Consider the following 12,074-nt stretch of genomic DNA (forward strand, 5'->3'; position numbering starts at 1 on the left):
ACTTGTTTGATTAAAATCAAACTAAAATAAACCAGCGATAAAGACTAACAATAACTATTATCATAAGAAATGTGTTTTGTTGTGTTTTTTGAGCAGTTATAGTGTAAAAAAATATTTTTTAAATAAAACAATAAGAACCAGATAGGCTAAAACTTTATGAAAGCATTAAAAATCTTACTTTGCAGCACTACTTTTAAAAAAGTTCAATTTTGTAGATATATTAAAAAAAAATAAAAATTGTTATTTATAAATCACTGATTCAATCTAGTTAATTACAAAAAGATAAGATACTTGCACGTTTATAGTCTTTAATGCTAAAATTATATAATAAATTCTTAAACAGTTTTAACTTTTTTGTTCTAGCATTGTTTTTTATTATAAACTTAATTTATAAATTTTTAGTTTAGAAAACAAAAATTTTTTGTCTTCATTGTTTCTGTGTTTGTATCATCTATATTAGAGATATAATTAGTGTATATCTGTATCTTACAGCCACCATTTAGCAATTAAACAACATTGAAACAACAAAACTAATAGTAAACAATAATGGAAGCTTTTGTTTCATTGAAAATTGAACACATATTGTGAAAAATTTAAACTAAAAGATAAAACTTTGAATCAGTTGAGATTTTCATACACTAAGTTTTATAAGCTTTAATACAATAATGTTTATATATAAAAATAATTCACAATAGTATTCATCAGCTTTAAAACACAAAAAAGCAGGTATTTTAAACCTTTGAGATGAAAACTTTATGATTGTGGGTTTAGCTATCTTTTATCCATAAGTAAATAATGTGTCCCTAAATGTTACAAAAACAATTTAATTTACTTATCACTATAGATGGCTCACAACTAAAGGTAAATGGCTAAAGCTGAACTGAAAAATAAACCATGGAAATATGTAAAAAATTTAGTACAAAAAATTGTGTGGTTGTTATTTTTCTAGTGAAAACTATTAAAAAAAATATATAGTAAAACTTTGTTCTGGTTATTATCAAATGTAGTCTGCTGCTTAATTTTTTATTTCCTGAATTCACACTACTGGTTAAGTTATGAACTTTGAGTTAAAATTTTGTTTTTATTTTGTGGTTGTTATCTTTAAAACTTTTAATAAAATTTCAAACAGAAAATAAGTGAAAAAAAAACCGTTTTTAACCAAATTTAAACCTTTTTGAAGTAGGCAAACAACTAATGTAAACAATCAGTACAAAAATTAAAACCTCTTTCTATTTTTAAAACTTATTAAATACCATATAACTCAGTATAAATATGTCAATATTAACAGGGTTGCCAATCGTTTTTTCAATTTTTTTTCCAGGCTTTTCAAATTTTTTACAGGTTTTTAAAAGTACACATTTTTGGGTCTATTTTTAGTTTTAAGATCATTTCTATTTAAGAAACTGTGTTAAATAGTAAAAAAATATTGAAAAGATACTGTAAAGTTACTTTAAACGTGTTTTTTAATAAAATTTTTTTTGATGATGACAAAAAATCTTAATTATATGATAGATTTTTTGTGTCAATTCATAATTTTACAACTGAAAATGCTAAAATTATTAAAAATTCCAGGTTTTCCAGTTTTTTTTTTTCAAAATTTCTCAAGTTCCAGGTTTTTCCAGGTTTCCAGGTAAAGTGGCAACCCTGTATTAAATACCAGGCAAATTTTTTTTTTATAAAACAAGTACAATTTTTGGTGAAAACCACAAAAAAAAACATTACAAGAATAAAAAAACATTTTATCTGGTGAAAATAAATTGAGATTCTAGCTAAGCAGCAGACTAATATAAAACTGGCTGAAATTTAATTTATATATTTTATTTGTAAAATATTTATTAAATAGTTTTTAACTAACAATTTAAGAAGTAAGTAACTTTCTTAAGTACTTAGTTATAGAGTATTTAGTAAGTATTAAATACAATAGTTATTGTAAAGAATTAATCTTGTATGCAGGTTTGCCACTCTTTGAGTGACCACAAACTGTCCTGAAACATCCTGAGTTTTTTAAAAATGTTATTATTTTTTTCAAAACAAATAAAATCAAGTTTTTCAACAAAATTAGTTATAAGATAACAACATATAGAAATTAAATGAACTAAATTTCATTCAAAATCTATTAAAACAAACTGGACTGAGACCTCAGATATCTTAAAACTATGCTGATTCTTTGTTAAAAAAAACTAAACTGGCCTGAGTCATCTTAAGATTAAAAAAATTTCAAACTGTCATGAGTTTTCCTGAGAAAGTGGAAAATCCTGTGTACAACCTGTACTAATTTTCAAATACTAAAACTTTAATCAACAAATTATATGCTGTAGAATACTTAATAAAAATTAATTTTTGCCTTAAATTTTGTTAGTCAACTAACTTAAATCGAGAAAAGACTTAGACAATACAGAAAATAAGGTTACTGTTTTTTAACTTTTATAAAATTTATAAAAATATAAAAAATCTAATTAAAACTAAACTGAAAATTTGAAAAGTTTCCATTGAACAAATAAAACTATTTCAATTTTTAAGAACATTTTATACAATATGTAAGAAAACAATCAGTTTAAATTATGTCAGACTTATTTATGAAATAAAAGAGTCAAAACAAAAATACACAACATAATTTTATTACAAAAGTTTGAAATACTCAAAAAAAAAATCTTGATAATTTCAGTAATTGCATATTTTCAATATATTATCGAAATTTATCTGTAGTCAAAGTTGAAAGAAACAAGCTTAAAGCACTATAACAAAGTTAATTTGAAATTCTAAACAGTAAAAGCTGACAAAATTTAATTAGAGTTATTAACAGAAAATTTTTCAAGGACATAGAGTAAAAAATTTCATCATAATTTCAACACTAAATTTAAAAAATATGTGTTTAAATAAAAAAAAACCTTATAACACCAACAAAACAGTTGGTAGAAAAATTAAGTACTAGATTTTGATGAAAAAAAATTGATTAGAGAAAAAAAAGAACATGTATTTTCAAAACTAATAAAACAATAAATGTAATTCTTAATCAAGTATTTTAAAACTTTAAAAAGATCAGTTTTCTTAAAGCTTTAAAAACAAATACATTAAGCTTTTGAAATTAATAAGTATACATCGGCCCTTTGCAATGATAGAAATTTTCTGGGATCTGAAATGAATTCAAATTTTGGGATTGTTTAACAAACAGTAAATTAACCTTAAATATGAAAAATGATCATTTCAGTTATTTCAATTTTTATTTAAGTTCTGAATTAAAAACCTGCATGTATTTTTAATTTAATTAGTGTTTAGTAGAAAAACAAAATAAAGCTTAATGGTTTTTTTGTTTTGAAGTTTTTTAGCTTTATTCAAAAGTTAAGCATCTGCAAATAAGAACAGTAATGGCTATTTTGATATTTTAGTACGTATTAACCAACTCTAAGTTTGAAGAATAACTTTAGTTTTACTTTTATCAAGCAAATTTCATATAAAACTACCCTTTTATTACTAACTTTTATTTTTTTTTGCAGTATTTGAATCTGCTTAAATTTTTTTTTGAAACAAATTTTTAAACCGATTTGTTTTCCTAAAAATCGGAATTCACTGGTGCATATAGTTTAAAAGTCTCTACTTCTCTCTATACTAGAACAAGATATAAAACAACAAACAAAACATTCGCTTAGAACTTTGACTATGTTTACTGTTTTTTATTTAAGCTTCAAACACGAAATTTTATAAATTTATTTAAAGTTTTTTACTTTCTTTGTATAAAGTCGACCTTTGGGTTTTGATCATGCTATGTTCAACTCAGAGAAGAAACAATTTGTAATTTGTACTCCTATGCTATCAGACCTTAGTAGAGTGGTTTAATCAAGCAAATATATAAAAAATGTTTTGCATGGCACATTAGTAAGCTTTTTTTTTAAAGAAGTTTTGAAGCGTACTAAACAAATCTTTTCGTATGTAGGTACGTAGGTTTATCAATTGGAGTGCATAATGCATATTCCCTTTTTTAGTTTAATTAACTAAATTTTGCAATTCATTTCTTTACTCCCTTCTTTTTAAATTTACTATACTTCAACTAACAATATTTTTGCATAGTTTATCGTCTATAGATTGACAAACGTATCGAAGACTTAAGCCTACTAAACAAAAGGCAGGAAAAAAAAAACTGTACAAAATAGTAATAAAGATTATTTAAAACAACAAAAAAAAAATCAAATATATTGTTGTAGGATCTAGTGCACGAAGTACTTTTCGGTAATCGAGTCGCTCACCACGGATACCTTCCAACGTCTTGTCCAGGACAATCTGAAAGAAATAAACCTGGAAGAGTCCGTTACAGGCCAACTATGCAAAAAAACCGGATATATGACAATCAAATTCGGACAACTCAAATTCCGACAATTCAAATTCTTAAAAAAATATTTAAAAGACTATATCTCAATAAGTAATATAAATTTGACAAAAACAAAAAATACATTTGTAGATCTTATTAATATCTATAAGGGACTTTTTTCATACTTTCAAAATCTAAAATACTTTTCAAAATATTCTAAAATTACTAAAAATAACTATGTACTTTACTTAATTAACCTATATGTCAAAAAATATTTAATGTTTTGCGAAAAGAAAAAATGGCTTGTAGATATTAATATAACCTACATATATAATTTTTACATTTGACAAATATACATTACTTTTTTATTTGTTGCAGTTTCAACTTTTTTTAAAGAATTTGAATTGTATTTGAATTTTCCGAATTTGAACAGTCGTGCACCCCAAAAAACCGTATTGTGTATATGATTATAGGCTTCCCTTGTTTTTATTATACTAAATATATTCAGCGTTTAGTCTTTTGTTTCGTTACTTCGTAAAAAGTACAGTTGTTTTTTAGGTACAATTTTTTAGCTAATTGTAAACTTTAATTTAAAATATATTTTTCAAAAATAAAGCTCCTTTAATCATATTAATAATTTTAATCACTTTTCGCTCTAAATTTGTCAATAGTATAGAAAAAAAGTGTACTAAACTTTTTTAAATATTTTGATACTCATTACTCTTACACTTATTATTTTCACATTTTATTTGTAGAGATAACAAAATTATGTTTTATTTTTAGCTACAAGTTTCTGGCTAACTCTACTTAATATATAAAATGTATATTTCATAGCCTTGTCTGAAATATTTATACTTTATACCCACTGAATAATTTTAAATATTTACTGTCTTGCTCTCAGTAATTTAAAATAAAAACCTAAGTATATTTGGCTGAAATTAATAGGTCTCTACATCTTAATTATTTTTTACACTTTCAATGAGCTAATTATTATTTTATTATTAATAATGCTAAATTTAATGTTTTCTTGTCTTTTTAGTTCTACAACATATTAAAGTTGTCTAAACATTATTAAAAGTAGAACAGGACTATTTTTGCAGTTTTTAAACATACTGTCTCATTAAAAAAATTAAAAACAATTAAGATGATATAAAGCCTTTATTGTTCTAATTTCATAACAATTTTTAATTTTACTTACAATGTTTTGAGATTTCATTAAAGTTCAGAGACTATAGTCTTGCCAGTACTAAAGCTTTAAAATATCAGTGTTTATTGAACGAAAAAAAAAAGCGCTCAAATATTTGGTCCTAGGACCGGGTGTACGAAAAAACCATTCGGTTATCGAGTCATACACCAGGATACAGTGTAAAGTCATGTCCAGGAAAAATTGTACGACTGAAAGTGCTGATTCAGTGCTGAAAAACAGAGGAAACACTATAGAAAGTTTCGTTACTCGTAGTTGTTTAATTCCATGCCGTAGTTGACTAACTTTATTAAGTGCAACTAAGTTACTTAAACAACAAATAAACTATAAAACATAAGGCTTACTGAACAATATGCAGTTTTTTTTATAATGTATCAAAGAATAAAGGGTTATCTAAACGTATAATTATTATAAAAGTTAAAAAAAATGTTACAAATTAATGTTTCTGTTTTTGTTTTTACTTAAATAAAAATCATCATCCAGAGAGAAAAAAAGCTAAAACAGTTATCAAAACTAATAAAACTAGTGTACCCCTCTTACTTAGAAGAAATCGTTATACTATTTAAAATAATCTTAAAATGTCATATGCTTTCAAACCAGAAGTAGGTTGTACAATTTTGAACGAAATAAAATTTTATTTTATTTTTAGAACAGTTTTGGTATAAAATTTAAGTGAAATAGACTATTTTTAAACCAAAATTACCATGGTTCATTAAAATACTTCAGTAGATCATCAAAAACATGTTTTACACACAACATTCTTTTTAATATTATATTAGATGAAATAACAAGATTAGTCTTGTATACTTAGTGTAAATTGTTTGCCATTAAAACGAACGGAAACAAACGTAGAAAATAACGATGACTAATGATTGTTGCTGTTCAGTTCATTAGAACTAATAAAGTTAATTTTTTAGTAAAAAAATCTTACCTAACTAAACAGTAAAATAAATTCGAATTATTGTACAGCTAATTTGAATACCGCTTTTTTTGTAGCCATTATTAAAAAATATTTAACTTAAACTTTATTTAAATTCAAATTTATTGATGAACTTATTTTTCACTAAAAACGTTACAGTTTTTCATATTACTTATAAAGCAATCTATTTACAGTATTAAGTTTAATATTTAAGTCTGATAAAAGGCTAAGACTTAAAATGAATCATTTTGGAAAACAAACACAGAAATTTCTAGAAAATAAGTTTAACATAGTTCAAAACTATGTTAACTTACAGTTTTTTTTTTTTAATAAATTTGTTTTACAATAAAGATTTGCCCTTTTTAAAAGCTTTCCAAAGGTTGAAAGTATTCCTTTAAACTTTAGTAAAACCTAAAAATGTATAGGGGTTTTACTAAATATTTTTTTAATATATTTAAAAGTTAACAAAATTTTTAATTTTTTTTAATAAAATAACTAAATTGTTTTTTTCTTTTGTTAAATTAAAATATTGAAACAAGATAAGTTCTATTTTTATCAAAATATAACAATATCAGCCTTATTTATTACTTAAAAAAAACATTGAAATAGTTTTTATAACTTTTGTATACTGAATTTAGTTTTTTTAATTAGTTTCAGTAAATCGAAAATCAAATTCAAGTCTAAAGCTTCGATATATTTCAAAAAGAAAATAAACTAACAGCAATAATTTTTTGTTCAGAAAACATATTAACTGAAGCTGCATGTAAAAAGTTTTTATGAAAAGTGTAAAGTCAGTCTACCAAACTGAAACAACAAAAACACAAAAAAACAACAATTTATTTATCTCCCGCGTTAAATTAACACGTGTAAAAGGGACTCTCCGTGCATTTGAAGTACTGTATACTTGTATGTTACAACATTAATTTTTTTATTTAATTGTTTTACTGTGAGACATACTATTTACCCAAAATAGTTAATAAAGTTTTTTAACAAAGAAAATATTGAAACACATTAAGTTTATCAAAAAATTAGGTAAATTTTCATAAAACTTATATAGCAAGATACTTCTAAACAAAGAATTACGATTTTAAAATAACCTCGTATGAAAATCATTTGCGACCTTTTTATTATATTATTTTAAGAAAACTGTGTTTTAAGTTGAAGAATTACATATTCAATTAAGAAGTATAAAGATAGAGTAAAATACGTAAAACTTATATATATATATTTATTGTGATCCTAGTATAAATCGGTCATTAGTAACTTGGAGTCAAAATTGAAAAAAAAAATAAACAATTAAGTTTAAGTTAAAAAAAAGTTTTTTATTTTGTCTCTAAAATAGTTATAATATTTGAGCAACTAATTAATATATCAATAATTTTAAAACTGAGCAAAAGCATTAAATTAAAGATATTTTTTGTAAAAATAACTAATGATAAAGTTTATTTTGAGGGATATAAAATAAATTTTGAAATAGTTTAGGTTTTAATTTAGGCAACATAAACTCTTTATGAAATTAATTATTGAAGATGGTTTTATAATAATGATTCGGTACACAAAAAAATACATATAAAAAAATCTTTTTTTTAGTAGTAATTTGAAACTTAAATAACACGATTTGAATTGTTTACCCGTACTTTAACCGGAAAATGACGCTAATAACGATGGTTAAGACTTCCTTGTGTAAAATTACACAATCAGTCACGAGTTATAGTATAAAAAATTCAACTGTTTGAAAAATCACAAAGTTTTATAATGAAGCTGCTTGTAGGTTTATTTTGTTGTGTATCAAATAAAAAGAAGTGTTTTAAATTAGCTATTTGCAAAGTGAAACGGTACAATACTTTTAATTTGTTCTACAATAAAGATTGAGTAAGAGCAAGATCAAAATAGCTTTGTTGTAAATGCTTAACAATTATCAAACTAAATAGGTTACATAAAAATCAGGCATACTTATGTTTGAACAAAACGTTCAGAGAAACTTGAATAAAAGTTTTAGAAATTAAAAAAACTTCTTTTAGTCTTCAAAAACTTAACTTTTTAAATTCAACCACTTCACAAAGGTCAAAAATTTTTGTTAAACGTTATTTAAGTAATTAACAAAAACGAAATTCAGTGATAGATAAATTATTTAAGCTAGTTTAAGTTGCTGAGTAGTTTTATTTTGCTTTTATTCATCAACGTCTTCACTTAATAATCGATTTTAGTTCTATGAGATAAAATGAAGAGCAGAAAAAAGGAACGTAAGGTTTTGAAGTAAAAAAAATTAAAACATTCAATGTGTTAATCAATAAGTAAAAGTTGTAAGAAAGGTTTTTAAAATGAACAAAAAAAAAACCCTTAGTTTTTTTTACCTAAGGTAGTTTTTATTTAAATAAGATGTATCAAATGGTTAAAAGTTAAAATTCTTTGTGAAAGTATTTTTTTATCGTAATCTCTTTAAGAAAAAATAAGTTTATAGCAATACTAACTTTATTTCGGTTCTTGTTTTAATATGTTCTAATATTGTTTTTACTGCTGAAGACTCCTTTTTCTATTGTTGTTGATCCACATTAGTGGTGCTTACACTTAATGCTTTAACTTGTGAGTGTAAAATTTATACTCATATGAACAAAAATTACAAACAAAAATTTGTATGATTTACAATTATATTTAATAACTGCTGCCCGTAAACAACTTTCGTAAGTAAACTAGCCCTAACTTATAAAAGACTGCCGACCACTGCACAAGTGTTATCCAGGTAATTGCCAATTTTTTTAACAACGTTTATGCTACATTAACTGATGTTGTTTATTTTTTTAAATATGCGATGTAAATACAATAAAGACATATTTCTGTTACAACTAGAATAAGCGTTCAAACATACTATTTATACTACGGTAGAATATTAGTCGATGCTAAAGCGAGCATGAGTATTTTAATGCTTACAAATTTATATTGAATAAGTATTTTTAGTTTACAGTAACCTCTTGCCAATCTACGCACTTTTGCCAGGTTACGCATTTTAAATTTATCAAAAAACAAAAACATAAAGAGTTTAATTATAAAATTGTTAAAAATTGAAAATAACTTTATTGTATGTATTGAACTAAAAATACATATAAATAGTTTTTTATATAAAAATTTTAAAGGTTATTCACCACTGTATAACTTTAGGCTTTGTAAAACTATTGAACACTATGGCATGCCCTTTGTATTTTAAGTGTCTTAACCCCGTCCCCTTTATACCTTTAAATAAAAAAAGTAAATTGTACAATTTCCTACAATATTTATGGCATAAAACTTCATTCCAACTCAAATCCCTTAAACTTTCTTTAATACTATGTAAGACAAGTTTAATCTTGTGTTGGCAAGTAAATTGTAAGAAAAAAAACTCTTAATAAACAAAAACAATGTTTTTTTTATAAATTTCTTATTTTTTATCATTAGATTTCCAAAAGAGGGCAGCTACTACAGCACCAAACTAGACACATATGTACAACTTTAATGTAAACTAGTTAAATAAATAAGTGATTAAAAGTAGGAAAACACCTAAACTGTTTCTAATAAGATGCATTGTCATAAAACAGCCAACATAGTAGGTATATTTTCTACCTCTTGTTTAACTATGTTCTCTCATTTCAGTACGCACTTTTGCTTCGCGCGTAGATTCGTGAGCGCTTACTGTACTTTATGATAATTTTTACCATCTGAGTTCAGACTGTGGTATTAAGTAAAAACTTAAAATTTGAACAAATTAACTATAATAATATTTTTCTAGTTTGTAAAAAGCTTAAACACTATGGTCATCAAAATTATTGACGCGAAAGTCGTAATTGAGTGCGAGTACACCACCAGACCCGGCGCAAAAAAAGAGTACCAAAAAAGAGTTACCTACAAGAGAAGCAAATCGGCCAAGGAGAAAATAGACAAGTACTCGGGCGGCGTCGAAGTCAGCGCCAAGTACAAAGACGTCACGCAGGAAGAAGTATCCGGTGCCGTCAAAACCAATTGGAACAACACCCATTCGTTCTCCACTTCCACTGACGATGTGGAGAAGACTTCCAACGAATCTTTGAAAGAGTACTACGACAATGTGACTCTGTTGGTCAGGTCGCTCAAATACAAATATCTCATCCAAGACGTGGTCGCTGTGAACATTGAAGAAACTATCGTGCAGAACGCAAAACAAGACTACACTGTGGACCAGCTGTTGGAAGAAGCTAAAAAGTTTATGAAAACAAGGTTTGGTGTTGATAATTCAACACGTTTAGAAATTCCTATAAAGATAAAAAAGGAAATCTATATAAAATGGAAAACAGTCAACAGGGGTGAAGTCTTACCAAAAAATGCCGTCTATGCAGGTAATACTGGTACCGACGGTGCAGTGTACGTTGGAAGAGTTGAAAACACCCCAGGTAAAGTTAATCTAAAGGACGGTAAAATATATAACTATTACATGCATGGTTTTTACGCTAAACAATCGGGCGAAATGTTGCTGACCAATGGCGACTGCAATTGGGTGAGGATAAAAAGTTACGAGAAGTTTCCGAAAGATGCCGTGTACTCGGGACTGGATTGGCAGTCCAACAAGGTGTGGATCGGCAAGTCGGTGACCGGGGAGCCGGGGAAGATCACGTGCGGCGACAACGACGCGGAGACTCCCACCATGTGGAGCTTGTGGACTCACGCCAACGTGAGCGCGTTAGACAACGGTTTCGTGCTGACCATTTCGTAACTCGCACGAACAAGACAGTTGGCGTGAAAATTTCTCTTCTGTTCAACTTTTGTTTTTTAAAACACTTGTATCAATATTTGGAGATGCCTAGCTTTACTGGTATATATCATCTTTTATTTTCCTTGTTAAGTCCTTAAGTTTTTACGTATAATTTAAAAAGTTTTTAATGAAATAACCTACTGAGTCAAACTTGATTTATACACTTAAACATGTTTACATCAACATATAGTGGTTTCTTTTAACATTTTTTATGTTGTTTTCATATATGTAAAATTAAAAATTCTTAAAACTGAAAATAGTTGCTTTTTGTTTGTTTTATAACACAAAAAAGATCCTGTCCTGGAAAAGACTTTAAAAGATATTCGTGGTGTGCGACTCGATAACCGAAAGGTTCTTCGTACACCAGGTCCTGGGACCAAATACTTTGAGCGTATTTTTTGTCGTTCAATAAAGTCTAATATCTATTAAACACGATAAAAATCGACGCTCAAAGTTATGGTAATAAAATCTGGTGTATAAAAAAACCTTTTGGTCGTCGAGCTACACACCATTTATTTACAATAACTTTTTTGAGCTAATAAACAAAGAAAAAACTTTAATTTTGCACTAAAAACTTGCACTTTAAAAACGTAAAAGATAAACTAAAAAATCCACATACTAAAATAAAAAGAAAACATTTAATTTATAATAACTTGACCTTAGAAAAAAGGTGTATTTAAATAGTAGAACGAAATTTTGCTTATATTTTGTATAACAGGTAGTTACTGTTAAAACCAGTTTCATTACATCTAACAATACAATTTTCTATAACATTTTTGGTTAAACAGTTTAGTAGTGTTTTTAGACTCGACTTTATTACTTATACTTATAATCAAATAATGTGCTTAATAATTCCTTGGTAAACTTAGAATGTATATATTTAGTAACATAT

This window comes from Thalia democratica, chromosome 5, assembly GCF_965202585.1.
Source record: "Thalia democratica chromosome 5, ktThaDemo2.hap1.1, whole genome shotgun sequence".
Classification (NCBI taxonomy): domain Eukaryota; kingdom Metazoa; phylum Chordata; class Thaliacea; order Salpida; family Salpidae; genus Thalia; species Thalia democratica.